The sequence below is a fragment of the Lactuca serriola genome, chromosome 5, assembly GCF_051521515.1.
Source record: "Lactuca serriola cultivar US96UC23 chromosome 5, Lser_US96UC23_V15, whole genome shotgun sequence".
Lineage (NCBI taxonomy): Eukaryota > Viridiplantae > Streptophyta > Magnoliopsida > Asterales > Asteraceae > Lactuca > Lactuca serriola.
Genome location: NC_136412.1, coordinates 325,296,621 through 325,312,237, shown reverse-complemented (window position 1 = coordinate 325,312,237; position 15,617 = coordinate 325,296,621). Strand labels below are relative to the sequence as shown.

At 36.1% G+C, this 15,617-nt stretch overlaps 1 pseudogene; it reads right to left on the bottom strand.

Annotated features, from left to right (window-relative positions):
• Positions 1–1,609: 1,609 nt before the first annotated feature.
• Positions 1,610–2,745, bottom strand: LOC145051942 (cyclin-dependent kinase F-4 pseudogene; annotated as a pseudogene).
• Between the last annotated feature and the right edge of the window lie 12,872 nt (positions 2,746–15,617).

Here is a 15,617-nt window from a genome sequence, read left to right as displayed (position 1 = left end):
AGTCAAACCATATATACTTATGTCTAAAATATGTCAGAAAAAGTATAGTGGATTTCGTAGATGCCCTTCTTAAGCCTCAAAATATCATATTTGTCCAACCTCAAAATTGAAATATCATCTTTACCTTTTTAAAATTTTAAAATTCGGTATTTAACCAGATATTCTTTTATCATTATTTTTTAAAATTACATAACAAAATTTCTATATTTTATAATCATTATAAATTAAAAAGAAAAGATAGATTCACTATATAGTCCTTGAAAATAGATACCTCGTTGAAATCTTATTAGAACATAAGACTTTGTCCCTTAACTTCGTTCTACGTTTTTGGTGTATATACAACAGGAGAAAGGGTTTGATTTGGGTTTGGAATCCCCCCCCCCCCCCCCCCCCCCAAATCGTAAATTTTGAAGATAAAGCCTTGAATCAAATGTAATAGCGAGTCTCTCCTCTTGATTTCTTAATCTGTGGTGATCTTTGTGATTCTTGCAAACAACAATGGAGGTTTTAGAGCTTGTATATACTCAGGTGTGATCACAATCCATAGCTAGGTCAATATGGACGATCTTATTATGTGAAAATCGATTTGTTATTTAAGGGAAATATAGTGAGTTTATTACTTTTCTTTTAGTTATAATAATTACAAATTATATATATTGATTACAAATTGTAAAAAAAAAAGTTTATAACAAAAATTTGGGCAAATAGGATATTTTAAAGGTTAATAAGGATAAAGACAATTATTTTATTATTATTATTATTATTATTATTATTATTATTATTATTATTATTATTTAAATTTTAAGTTGGGTAAATACAGTATTTTGTTGTTTAACAAAGATATGTACAAAGTAACCCAAAAAAGTAAAAGCTCAAATCCATTAGAATTACCAACAAAATATTTATGTACCAATTTTGTTGGAAAGTATTGGACAAGATTACATGCACCCTTTTTTCCATGGACTTTCTTGTTGGAAATCTGTCGGTATACTATATTTGGACGGATTAACCATGCAACCACCGCAAGAATAAGTCTTTTTCTAATTGTGAGAATCATATAGGTTGTAATAGCATTAATGAAATCCATATATATATATATATATATATATATATATATATATATATATATATATATATATATATATATATATATATATATATTATTGAAACGTTAACCAAGTGCAATAACGAAACACACGAGTGATTTTTTATTTTAGTTTGGTTCTTTGGAAAATAACAAGAATTTGAAATGAGAAACTGAAGATTGTGTTTCTCTTTCTTCCATTACAATGATCTGGAAGCAATATATATATATATATATATATATATATATATATATATATATATATATATATATATATATATATATATATATATATATATATATATATATATTGTACAGGGAATGCTAAAATGAACCACTAATGTAAGCCTAACTGATTGTAATAGAAAGAAACATCTAGCTAACTATTTACAGCTGTTGGCATGGCATGGAGAACACGTGTACATGGCTTGATAGTCCCAACATCCCCTCAAGATGGACTCTGAAAAAATATCTTGAAGAGCCATCTTGGACAATAAAGGCAACATTTTTGCAGTAATGGCTTAGTAAACAAATCAGCAAGTTGATATTGACTTCTTATAGGCATGAGCTTGATTGTATTATCAACAACTTTATCTCCCTTTGATAACAAAATGCACAACTTTTGAATACCAGAGGTATGGGTCGGGGTGGTGGAACTTTGTAACAGGTATAGAAGAAAGGATGCTCAAGTGCCTCCATAGCTGTCGGCCTCGCGGATGGATTCCATGAAAGAAGCGTGGCAATCAGATCGAGTGCTTCCAGGCTTGCTGATGGTAACAGCGAAGAAAGTTGGACACCAGGAAGCTGTGGGAATACAAGATAGTTGCTATTTACGATGCTGAATGTGGTTTCTGTTGGACTGCCGATCACACTGCAGATTTTATACATTTGATCTCCGTCATTTTTACCAGGAAACAGTGGGCGGCGTGTAAATAGTTCTGCCATGATTGCACCCATTGCCCACATATCAACTGAAGAATCGTATTCTTGCCCAAGAAGAACTTCAGGGGCACTATACCAGCGGGACCCAATATTATCAGTGGCCGGTTTGCCATTCATCTCATGAGCTAGACCAAGATCAGCAATCTTTATTACATCCTTGGAAACAAGAAGGTTCTCCGGTTTGAGGTCACGATGAAAGTAGCCGTTGTCGTGCATGTATGCCAGACCTTGAAAGATTTGGAAGCACAAGTCTCTGATCTCGTCCTCTGAAAAAGGCTTCTTCCTGCATGTCATACGCTCGCACAGACTGCATTCCATGTATTCCAACACCAAGTACAAACTGTCGTCTTCTTTGATGATTTCCTTGAGCTTTATGATGTTTGGATGATTCATCTTGCGCAGTGCCTTGACTTCTGTCAGGTTGATGTATTCTTTGGCCGAGTTGCACCTCATTTTCAGTTTCTTGATGGCAAACACTTCATCTGTGTGTTCATCCCATGCTCCCCAGACAACCCCATATGATCCACTCCCAATTTCCTTCAGTATTTCATACTGCTCCATTGTTTTCGATCTAGCTTTCTCAATTAAGAAAACACACAAACCAGGAAGAGGAACTCACAGAAACAATAGCTACGTATATCAACAACACATCACCTTAATTATAAAACATAAACGATGGAGGAAGGAGTTAAAGAAAAAGGATAGGGAACGAAGATAGGTGAATGGGGTAATTGGGTCGGCAGTCTATTGTGAATGTGAATGTAAGTAGGTTATTATTTATACTACTAAGTACTGAGATTTCAGATATGCAAGATTTAGGGTTTTAAGTTTCCAAATATAATTATCTTACGGTTATACCTGACTTCATATTATATGACATGTAGGCACGGTTGCTTTGGCTCCAAACAACTTGAAAAATGGCTCCAATCAACTTAGAGCTTTGTATAATTATAATCATAAATTTTATTTCAAGTTTTATTAACAATCAATTTTTGTCTAACTTATAACATCTACATTTCCAACTTTCCAAATTTAATCATAACCATCGTCATAATCTTTTAAATATATCATCTGTTTTACACATAAATTGTTATATAAACGTCTAAATATCTTATAAAAGCAACATATTATATTAATTAAAATAGAAATTAATTAAAATAACTAAAAAATCAATTTTAATAAACTTTTAGTAGTTGTTGATTTAAAATGTACCATAAAAATAATACATAAAATAGATTATTCTTGAAATAATTTTTATATTATTTTTATATACATCAAAGCATTGTGTTTATAAGTATAACTTTGTTTCGGTTATTCACAAACTTGTTTAATCTGTTTTAATTGTCGGTATTACTCCCAAGGTGCACTCGCATATTCCATTTTTCACATCTAACATCAAAATAACAACATACTTTAGATTTATATATCCCTTAATATTTTCCAAATGAAAACTCTTAGAAATTCTTTTGTGTTCTCATTTTATCTAACAGAACGCTCCAAATATGATTTGAATAATATTCCATCATCCTCATCAAATAACTAAAAGTTCTAGCCCTACACACGGACGTTACATTATATATACAACAAGAAGAAAAGACACGTAATACTTGGTTTTTATTTTTAGGGATTTGTGTTAAAAAGGATATATTGGGTTTTTGTGGTACTTCAGCTAAGCAGTCTTTTGCATAGTGATTTGCATGACCACACTGTTGACTAACAATCTTTGGTTTTTCTGACTTCGGAGTATCGTGAGATACCGAGGTATGATTCGGTGTAGAGATTTTGGGTTTATTAATAGGTTGATTTTATGATGGTTTAGGAAATGGTTGGGGATTACTTTGATAAGAAGCTTGGAAACGGTTGTGATATGGTTTGGTGAGTGGGATTGAACGGACACTTATATCTTATGGATAACAAAGAAAATTCTTGGTGAAAGCGTACTTTGGAGTCCATCGTTTCAGGGTCGAGGTCTCCATCAAACTTGTTAAAAACAGAAGTCGGACGCTTATCCATCATGTTTTTTTGATGCTTTGAACAGGTCTTGGAGTGTGTCTCAAATCCCTTTAGAAGATTTAAACAAATTAATGTGCTCAAAGAGAGGAGGAACACCAAACATCATTTCGGAAAAAGCAACTATATCTGCATGCAATTTCTCTATGTCATCAGTAGTGAGAGATGTATGACGCTGTTGTTCCTCTCCCATGAGAGTTGCAATAGTATCTCTTACAATTTGTCTAACATGAACATGTGGACCTTCTTTTACAGATCTCCAGATAGCTTTACCTTTTTCTTTACCAAGTAAAAGCTTTTCCATTCTGACTTTCCAGTGATCATACTCTTCAACAACTAGAAATGGGGCACGAGAAGGGTAACCCACGTTATTTTCTATTTTCATTAAAAACATTTGTTAAGAATTAAGAGCAGCCATTGAAGTTAAGATATTAGAGCAGAAGCGGTATATAGAATAACTTTTATTCTGAACACAGAAATTATCGAAATACCAAGGTAATTTCGAATCAACTATAATATGTTCTTATGGATTCAATGACAACCACTCAAGCTCTGATACCAATTGTGTGTACAAGAAACTATTGCGCAAGGACAAGGCTTGAAAACTCAAACCTTGAGTTAATCTTTAAGATCAATGTTTGTTCTTAATTAGATGTTCCAGTCGAATCTGGTAATACCAATTAGGACTTGAATGAAATATTCAACAAAGTACACAATATTAAATAAAGAGACTAGGAGCATAATCAATGTAAAGACAATAAATGAACAAGAAAAATGTTTATGAAAGATATTGACTTGAGAGAAAAGTGAAAGTAGATCAAAGATAATTTTGTCTATCTTTGGAGTAAGAATGCATTATTTTCTTGCCATTCAAACCACACCTTATATAGGCTAGGGATTAACAATGCGTGATTTTCAAGTTGACTAAAGTTGTGATGATACTTGCTAAGAACAAGGGTGTGCAACCGGTAGTTAGAGCTCGTGGTGTTGTACCCAAGTAGGATACCCCACTGCTATGTGTCCTGTGTTGCAAGAATATGTGGAGGAACTTCAATCCATGGGATTTTCTAGTCAACAACAAGGCAACTTTCCACCAATAAACAATCCACATTGGCACTAACCCAATGCTAATTTTCAACCAAGGTCACCACCTTACCAACCTAGACCTCCATTCAGAATCAAATGCATCATCAACCAAATTTCCATTCCTATCAACCTTCTCATCAATCTCAATTTCAACCTCAAAACATGTAATAAGGAAGTTGTTCAAGTGGTTTAGGAATGTCTTTAGAAGACATTGTTGTCACACCCCCGATCGAGGCAGCGGAACATGTCGGGCTATATGACTTAGTTCATGGATCATTCGTAAACTGAATATATAACACAAATACAACAATAAAAAAAAACAACATTTGTATTTCATCTTGATGTTTTAATACATGGTTCTTACAAATAATAATATATTACATGAATTGCCTTAAACAGGTATGAAGACATAACAAAAACTAGTTAACTAGATAGCCTGAAATCCATGACTAATCCATCGACTGAATTATTTGATTATTGATTCCCTGATAATACATGTAGTTTTGAGGGTCAACACAAGATTGGTGAGAGTTACAGGTTTTCTTCTAACAATAGTGATATGTTTCAAAATTCTAAAAAGTAGTTTCCATGTAATTAAAACCATACTTAAAACCATGTTTGTAATGAGTCTGAGAGTAACCATTGAAAACCAAAAAGAGGTCTTCACATAAGTAACTCCATACTTAAAAATGTGTTTGTAAAGAGTCTATGAATGAACATTGAAAACCAAAAAATGTCTTTGTATAAGTAAATCCATAATTAAAACTATTTTAAGAAAAACCAAATACATGGTTTGTAGTGAGAGAGAGAGAGAGAGAAAGAGATTCTTGTTAATGTTTATAAAGATTCCTATAACCAAGCTATGTGACTGAATGTACGCCCATACAATGCTTCATTATACATCATAGTAATGATTGTGGATACCTATCACCCGCTTCGATTAATTGGTCGAGGTTGTAGCTAGCAACCAAGGTGGGGATATCAACCTCATATAGATCTATATATACGTATCTCACTCCAAGAATTGAAGGTTATAGTAGTGTAGATATGCTAAGTGTTTAGATTTACCTAATGACTAGTGTCTTACAATAAATCCCTTTACTAAGGTACATGAATAGCCCTCAACCCTAACTTTTATTGGTCGAGGTTATAGCTAGCAACCACGGGTGGGGATATCAACCCCGTATAGATCTATATATACGTATCTCGCTCCAAGAATTAAAGGTTATAGTAGTGTGGCTATGGTAAGTATTTAGACTTACCTAATGACTCGTGTCTCACAATAAAGCCCTTTACTAAGGTACATGAATAGCCCTCAACCCTAACTTATATGTGGATAAGTTACTAGGCATAGTGAATTGCATAAATTTTATAAAAGCCGATTATATTTGGTATGTACGTAAAAATGCAATATACTCACTTTTATAAAGAGGTACCTTTCAAAGTAGTGATCACAAGCACATGTATAAAATCTAAGTTATAATCTTTATAACTTATATATATATATATATATATATATATATATATATATATATATATATATATGCATAAGTTTGAAATACTACAAAGGTGAAATACTACAACGGCCACGTCATGGCCAACCCACTGACACATCGTTGCACTCATTAAAAACATGTGTTCCATTTACTCCATGCCACGTTTTGGGCATCCTTACACCACGTCGTGGCACAAATTTTGTAACACCGAAAAATGTTAAATTTATTTTATTCATATTTATTACATAAAAATGCACATTTTTCTATATAAACATTTTTTATTTGAAAATCATCAACAAGGTTTTCATAACATTATGAAATTACAGGATCTGTATTCATCACTCTTTTCTCTTGTGTGTGTACAATCGAGCCACCACCTTCCCGCGATTCTGAAGAACCTGAAACACATAACACGTAACACGGTAAGCATAAAGCTTAGTGAGCTCCCCAAAATACCACATACAACACATACGCCACTCAAGGCTACAATATGACCCTCCGGTCGGTGTGTCTCAACAGAACCCTCCAGTTCCGTATCGTTGGACCCTCCGGTTCGGTCTATATACTCCGCATAGCATAAATCACAAAGACATGATGCATAGCATATCACATATAACATAATACTTAATGTAAGCACATATGACCCTCCGGTCACACATAACTACCACTCAAGGTAACGTATAGTGAGAAGACTCACCTCGGGTAATTCTCGAAAAGTCTCGAACTCTAAATACCGATCTAGCCACTGCCTAATCACATAAATAAGTAACTCTAAATCAGAAATGGCTCTTAAAGGCTAGACAAGTCTCGTACTATGCTTCCCAGAAGGGTAAAAGACCATTCTACCCCTCCCTTGGCCCCATAGTCCACTGGTTGACTAAACACTAAAAATTAATAGAGGTCAACGGTCCAACTTTGACCAGACTCGTCGAGTCAGGCAACGACTCGGAGAGTCCACACGCGTAATCAGATTCCTCACAAGGTCTCACTCGACTCACTGAGTCACCCACCCAACTCGTCGGGTCTCCACTGATCACGAAACTCGGGTAAACTCGATTCGACTCGTCGAGTCCTCGAATGGACTCGGCGAGTCTCCTCCATGACCAAACTCATCTGACCTTATGAGGTCAGAGCTGCTTCACCAACTTGTAGATCTATCCTTCTGGCACCCACAAATCACGTAAAGGTCTAAACTTTACATCCATTCATCATGATTAGAGCCATAAATGAAGAAATAGCCATCTAAATGGAAACTTAGGCTCAAACTCTCTATGTGACTGCATAAAGTTGAACATAAGGGACTCTCTGGACCTCCCATGGTCCAGATCTAAGGCTTATTCCACATTGGGACCTCAAACATTCCATAAACCTTTAAAGAGAATGGTTAAGAAACCCTAGATTCATGAAATCAACATCAAACAGGAGAAATGGTCCGATTTGTTACCTCAAAGTGAAGCTCCAGGCTTCATAACCTCAGCGCATCAACCCCCTCTGGTCCCTCTTGCTAGAATCTCATCTTCTCTTTAGAAATGACAGACCAAAATGTTTAAAATGGCTCTTCTTTACTCTCCAAGTTCTCAAGGATGATTTAGGGTTTCTCCAGGGTAAGGATAGCCGCAATTGAAGACCCTAAGGCTCTTTAAATAGGTCCCAAACCCGGACAATCAGGGTTTTCCTCCACAGCGCTGAGTCGGCGAGTCCAATGCTCGACTCGTCGAGTCCATTCATTTAAACACGTCACCTGATCGCTCCCCTACTCAACGAGTTAATCCACCAACTCGTTGAGTCCCTTCGATTAAATCAAAATATATAGATAGTATAACATACCCAAGAATCTGGATGTTACAGATTTTTACCCAAAACTCCATCTTTGGTCCCTGATAAATAGTAAGCTAAATCAATTTGGAACAAGGGTGTTACAGAAATGGAAAAAGCAGCCACAAGCTGCTAAGAAGAACCTAACACTCCTTATTCTAATGGAAAATCAATGCATACAGCTGGTAGCATAGCATATGCCGAGCATCATTTTAAGTTGGTAAGTATCATAATTATAAATTTTGTTATTCTTGTTTTTTAACACTAGCTGCATCAATTGTACTTTGTCTTTTATGTAGAAAGAACAGTTAGGTAAAGAACGTATATTTTAATATCTATTTGTGAAGACACATGGCAGTAGTGAGTCCAAGAAAATATATTTCGAGGGAGCCTGTGAAAATATGGAATATTGCTCAAAGACTATCTACAAGGGTTGGTGAACAAATATGGAGAAGATCTAACACACCATGAGGACGATGTTGGGGTATGGGCTGAAACCCAACTTCTGAGAAAAGGAGGAAAGAAGAACGGTCATACATAAGGTATAAGAGCATCATATATCAATTTTTTGGTTTCTGGGACACCATCTTCCCAATCTACCCAGTCCACCCAACCATAAAACACACCACAAGAGGTATGCTTTTATGGTGTAGAAGTTAAGTAGTATGTTGTTATTATGGTTAAAATTGATTAAAAACAAAGTGCATTGGTATTATGGTTTGAAAGTTAGATAGTTTGTTGTCAATATTAATTTAATTGATAATAAACAAAATTACATTGTTATTATGGTTTAGAAGTTAATTAGTATGTTATTATGGATTAAATAAATATTATACAAAAGTACATTGCTATTATGATCTAAATGTTAGTTAGTTTGTTATTAATATTGATGAAATCGATAATAAACAAAAGCACATTGCTATTATAGTTTAAAAGTTAGGCAGTTTGTTGTGATAATGGATTAAATTGATAATAAACAAAAGTCCAATGCTATTATAGTTTAAAAGTTAAGTAGTGTGTTGTGATTATGGATTAAGTTGATAATATAAAAATGTACATTACTATTAAGGTATAAAAGTTAAGTAGCTTGTTGTTAATATGAATTAAACTGATAATAAAAAAAAGTACATTGCTATTATAGTTTAAAAGTTAAGTACATTGTTATAATTATAAACTATAATAGATTGTTATAATAAGCTCAAGTACATTGTTATTATGGTTTAAGTATTAAATTGTGTTATGCGTTTTGAAGTTGATATGATACGTGAGGAATTTTCTACAATGCAAAAAATATAAGTGATGAGTTGAAAAACTCTTTAGATCGTTTTAGATCTTCAACAGGTTAATAGAAAACAACTAATCAAGCAATGTAAACACAAGTTGAATCAAAATAGAGCTTACTGATTCCAATATAATCACACCTCAGTGGAGATCGATTATGAACTTCCACTATAGAGGTGAGCTAGGGTTTATAATACAACAAATGATAATAATGAAAGCGTTAATGATAAGATTGCATGCATGCAAATTATATACTAAACCCTAAAACATAACACACGGCTGGACAGGACCAAGCCGGTGACAAAATTGGACTAATAACCGAGCCCAAGACGCAACACAATAAACCCAACAATCTCCCCCTTTGCGTCAATTGGGGCGAGACGTCACTTCAATGGAGGTTGAGGAGTTCGCTTCACAACCTTGGTATGATGGCAAGTAGAGTCTGTCTGAAAGCCATATACTATCAAAGCATATATGAAAACAGCTTCTTGTCTGCCTCACTATTTTGATCACACCCATGGATAAGCTCAAGAATGTGTTCCAAGCAGGAATTAGAGAATAGATGTTTATCAACAAGAGCAAATAGACACCTTTGACCTTCGCTTCTAAGAAACATAACAGTTTGAAACTGTGGGTTTTATTTACCCTTCACCAACAGCTTAATGTCACCTGCCTTCCCGATTGACTTGATTGAGGGCTTCTTTCGTATAGCAGTGGCAATCTCCTGATCCATCTTTGCTACTTCATGAATGTAACACACCAGCATACGCTTGATGTGGTCTATAATTGGCTCATACACCTTTGGGTTGGAAAGTAAGATTTTTTTCAGGAGAATCCAATCATGTGGATTCAGATTCGATAAATCAGTAAGAGAGATCGTATGAACTGATCCGTCTGATCCTTGGGTCACTTTGAGTTTGATATTTATGAACTTCCCTGATGGAGTAGGGTTTAGTACTTTAACTGTTGTGATCTTCTTGCAACTCCAAGTCAAGTACTGTGGTTGAGAGAACTCATGATAGTACTCGAGCAAGTCTTGATCAACCTTCGGGTCAAGAGAAGGAATCGCCACTGCAGACTCAAAGCAATGTAAGATGAAAGCCTTACAAGTGATTGGCATATTGAATTGAGAATCTTTAGAATTCACCACATCGAATGAAAGAACAGGCTCTAGCCAATGTGAGCTTGGAGCTTCAATTATTTCCTTCTGAAGCCTTTCCAACGACCACAATCGAAACTTCAATTTCCTTTGTTTAAGCAGATTCACTTCTCTCTCTTCATTCATCTGATTAATAGCTTCGTTAACTCTTTCTTTAACCTCTTGAACGGTGGGCTTGACTTTGTGAGAACTTGATTTAGGAGCCATTTCTTCTATATCATCAACATCATCATCATCATCAACATCAACAATACCTTTTCCTTTATTTGATATACCAGAACCCGAAGCTTCTTTCCCCTTCGGTTCAGTAACCACCTTCGGTTGTTGTGGTTTCGGTTGTTGAGGTTTCGGTTGTTGAGGTTTCGGTGGTAGAGATGAAGATGAAGACTTCTTTTCTTCTCCCCTTGTTGCGGAGAGACAACAGACACCGGAATAGCCTCAATTTGACTTAGAACATCAAGATCAGGCCTCAACTTCTCAGCCAAATGACGTCGAACCGAGATCGTAAGAATTGAATCGTGGGCTTCGAGAAGATGAAGAAGAATTGAGTGTACATCACCAACTGAGATTTTTACCACAGACCGCTCCGAACTTAGTGCTTCAAGTTCCTTGTTCGCTTGGTTGAGCTTCAGAGTCTGGGTTTTGAGTTGAGTGGTTCGTAGAGCAAGTTCATCCATCACTCTGCTTTCCAAGGCAAGATATGCCTGAAGTTTTTCCAAATGCTTAGAGACGGATACTTGATGCTTGACATGATTAGAGGTTAGGTTCTTTTGAAACACCTCAAAATGCTCTTTCTCTTGTTGAAGATATTGAGTTAGAGTCTGAACCGAGGCATTGACATGGTTGGCATTTTGCTCTGCAGCACCCTGTAAAGACTCAAGAAAAAGATTAGCGTTTTGAATTAGTTTATCGACTTTTTCGATCACTTCTGTGTAGACTTTGGTTGAAGCACCAATAGCTGATGTGGCTTTGGTGATTAAAGCTTTGTGTTCCTTAACCCAGGTGGCCATCATCACTTTCATAGCAGACTCAGAAAATTAATCCTGAGTAGATGAGGAGGCCATAAGCTTGTCTAGCTTTTCATTCAGCTCCTTAAGATGCCGCTTGGTGACAGGGGCATCATCATCATCATCACTTTGCACCCTGTAGGGACTATAGTCGAAAGAGTCAAATTCAACTTCCTCACCCCAAAGAACTGTGTTGGTTTCTGTTGATGATATAGGAGAGAGAGCCACTGAGGTACGAACCCCCGTATCAGATACGTTGGCACGAACCTCAGGTTCAGTAGTGTGGGTAGCAGTGACGGTGGTTGCTTCAGTAAATATTGGAGGAGGAATGGGAATAGTTGTTGTAGGTTGGGAGGTGATAACAGGTGGGATTGGAATTGAGGATATTGGGATTGAGATAGGTGGAGGTGAAGTTGGGTTGGAGCAAATGGGTACATCATGCGTAGGCGAAATTGGAGGTGTATCACCACAGACCGAACTTTCATCGTCTGAGTCAGAACTTTCTCTTTCGCTTAGTGCAGTGTTCGGTTGTTGATCTAAGGGAGTGTAGTCTGAATCACTGGTGGAAACACGTCGTGATTTCTTGGCCATTTTCTTAACCTTTTTCTTCTTCGGTTGTGATGGAGCTGCCTTCTCAGACTTTCGCTTCTTTGGAGTAGTTGCATTGGACACTTGACCCTCCTTCTCCTTCTTTTTCAAATCAGGATTTTTTGCGCCTTTTTGGTGGTTTTATCAGCTTCCTCTAAGGACTTGATCATCTCTGGAGTTAACTCCCTTGGCCCGGAAGACGGAAGGGATTTGTATGCTTGGATCAGTTTGCTTGCTTCAGGCACACAAGCATACATTGAGGCTGGCATAGACCTGTTGAAAGGAAACTTGGAAGGATCGATGACTATGATCTTTTTCGTATGGAAAGTAGTGATCGAAGAACGTAATGAGTCTACCATAATAGGGACGTGAAACCTTTCCATAGCCCAGTGAGTAACGAGAGTCCAAAACCTTCCACATGAGATTTTAGAATGACGCGAAGCAGAGGAAAGACTTTGCACCAACTAAATCCAAAGAACAGATCCATAATCCATGTTGATTCCAGTGTAAAGACCATAGAGAAGGGTCATGAAAACCTTGCTAGCCCCATCCGAACCAACAACCCTCTCAGAAAGGCCTTTGAACAGCAGAGTGAAGAGACCATTCCATTGAGGAGGAAGGCAAGACTTCTTGACTTTAGTCACTGTCGTAAGGAGTTCCGTATACCCCATATTATAGAACATTGAAAAGAGATGAGTAGTGGTGGTGGAGTCAGGGTTGACCATGGAGGCGTCGTCAGAAAGCCTTAGCAGTGAGCAAAACTGATTCTTGGAAATCAACGTTTATTGGTCGAGGATATCAAATAAAACCCTGTCTTTTGTCTTGTCGTATGTTGCAGTAGAGTACACCTAAGGGAGAAAAGACATTGGGACTGATTCAACCTTCGTCAATGCGATAACGAGTGCAGAGTACTTGAGACGTTCCACCACATTAAGCATATATGGATCATATGCAAACGGTGTGAAATAGATTAGAAGATTTTGATTCGCCTTGATAGAGAGAATAGTCGATCGAGCAGAAGTTTCTTGGACGGAAGAAGATTCTGCCATTGTTGAAGCTCAATGAAGAAGATGATGAACAGTGGAGGAAGAATCGTCGGTATGCGTCTTTGAAAAGTATGAGAGAAGTAAAAGGGTAAAGGTAATTTGAGAAAACCCTTTATACTGTCAATTAGGAGAGAGAAACAAATCGCAATCATATCAAAGGCGAAAATATCTCAATCGATGCCTAGAAAATCGTGATTGGACAACTGTTACACCGAAAAAGGCGGAACAGGCGTGACATTAGCTATTATTTCAAATTCACGTGCCTTTCCATGTTCATCTCATCCTTATCGTTCCAGATTCTAGATCCTTCAAATTCATGCAGACTCATCCTTTTTCTTTTAAAAAGCTCCATTCCATCATAATGAACCGAAGCTATATTTCTGAAAATAGCTTATTAGAAATCAAACCAGATTTTGGGAAATCAAAGATATTTATGCAAGATAGTGTCAAAGATAAAGAAATAAAGAAAATAATTTGTGAGATATATGTGATGTCTAGGAAGGCATAAAACAGTGAATCCCCGACACGAATCTCTACCTTCAAAGTCAAGAGAGACTTCAAAGTGCTTGTTTGGTTTCCCGTTGAATTACGATGAAATGCCTATAAAGAGACATTGAAAGGAATCTTTTTATATAAAGCTATTAGGGTGGCTTTCGCTTCAATCCATACATGGGTACTTGACATAAGACTGGAAGTGGAAGAATTACTTGTGAGACAAGTGTAGCCTGTTAAACAAGTAGGTTTGGATCTTTTTCAATGACTTGGTGATAATAGGAAATCTCAAAAACAAAAAAAATGAAACTGGATCTTATGGGAAGAAATGTCTTGGTGTTAGACAATTTCATAAAGATCACATAAAAATAAAAAGAGATCTCGTGAGATAACAAGTAATAGCTTAAACGTGTACGTGTTCACCGTCAATTCAGTTAAGGTGTTGGATTTTGGGTTTCACTTAGCACATGGTAAATGTATCTAAGATCATCAACACAAATGCTGTGTAACCATAAACCTCAATGGTAATTGCTGAAAGTCTCAAGGGTTACAATTGTGGAGCGAAATGAGAAGGAGAAAAGGTTGAGGTGGTTAAAGATCCGAAAGCACCTCTGCTATATAGAAGGACCATGCAGAAAACTCTTAACCCAAAAGGAAAAAGAGTAATTGGGAAGACAAGATTTGTATAATTGGGTCATGACTAGAGTAAATTTGGCACCCTAATTGGGAAGACAAGATTTGTATATATCAAGTCATTAAGGCTTAATCAGAGTATTTGGAGGCTTTGGTCGACATGCAGCAACATGCTTCTAGGGACACTTAGCGAGTACAAAGATGAATAATAATACCTGCCCCAGCTCCATCATAAGAAGTAGCCCATAACCTTGACTAAGAATAAGACTTAACAAACAAAATTATATTTGATCTTTTGATATTTTCTTAAGGAACATAAAAGACAATATTTTCGAGTTTTGTAGTGACTTTTCTGAAAAAGAAATAAAAACAGAAAAGAAAATATTTTTTGGATTTTATGAAATTTTCTAAAAAGAATTAAAAACAGAAAAGTAAATATTTTTTTATTTTTTGAAAAGTAAGAGAAAAACATAAAATAAATAAAGATATATTAAAGTGTACAAAAGATACAATCGAAATATCATCATTGTATATGTGGTGAAATGGACCGAGCGTTCGGTTCATTTCGGTTTCCGAAAAATCAGGACCCGAAATAGACCGAACGTTCGCTCTATTTCGCTTCCAACTTTTAATGAGGCGAAAGCGATTTCGGTACAGATTCAGCTTTCATCATTCCTAATCCTTGTAAGATTTTATTAAAACTTGTTTCAGGCAAGGCTTTTGTAAAGATGTCAGCTAACTGATCAGTGGTTCTTACAAAATGTATTTCAACATTACCGTCTTCCACGTGATCCTTAATAAAATGATACCTCAGTGCTATGTGTTTTGTTTTGGAGTGTTGCACTGGGTTGTGACATATCCTTATTGCACTTTCAGAGTCACAATATAATGGAATTTTCTTCATGTTCAGGCCATAGTCTCGTAGTTGACTTTGTATCCAAATGACCTGTGATGTACAAGATGCTGCAACTATATACT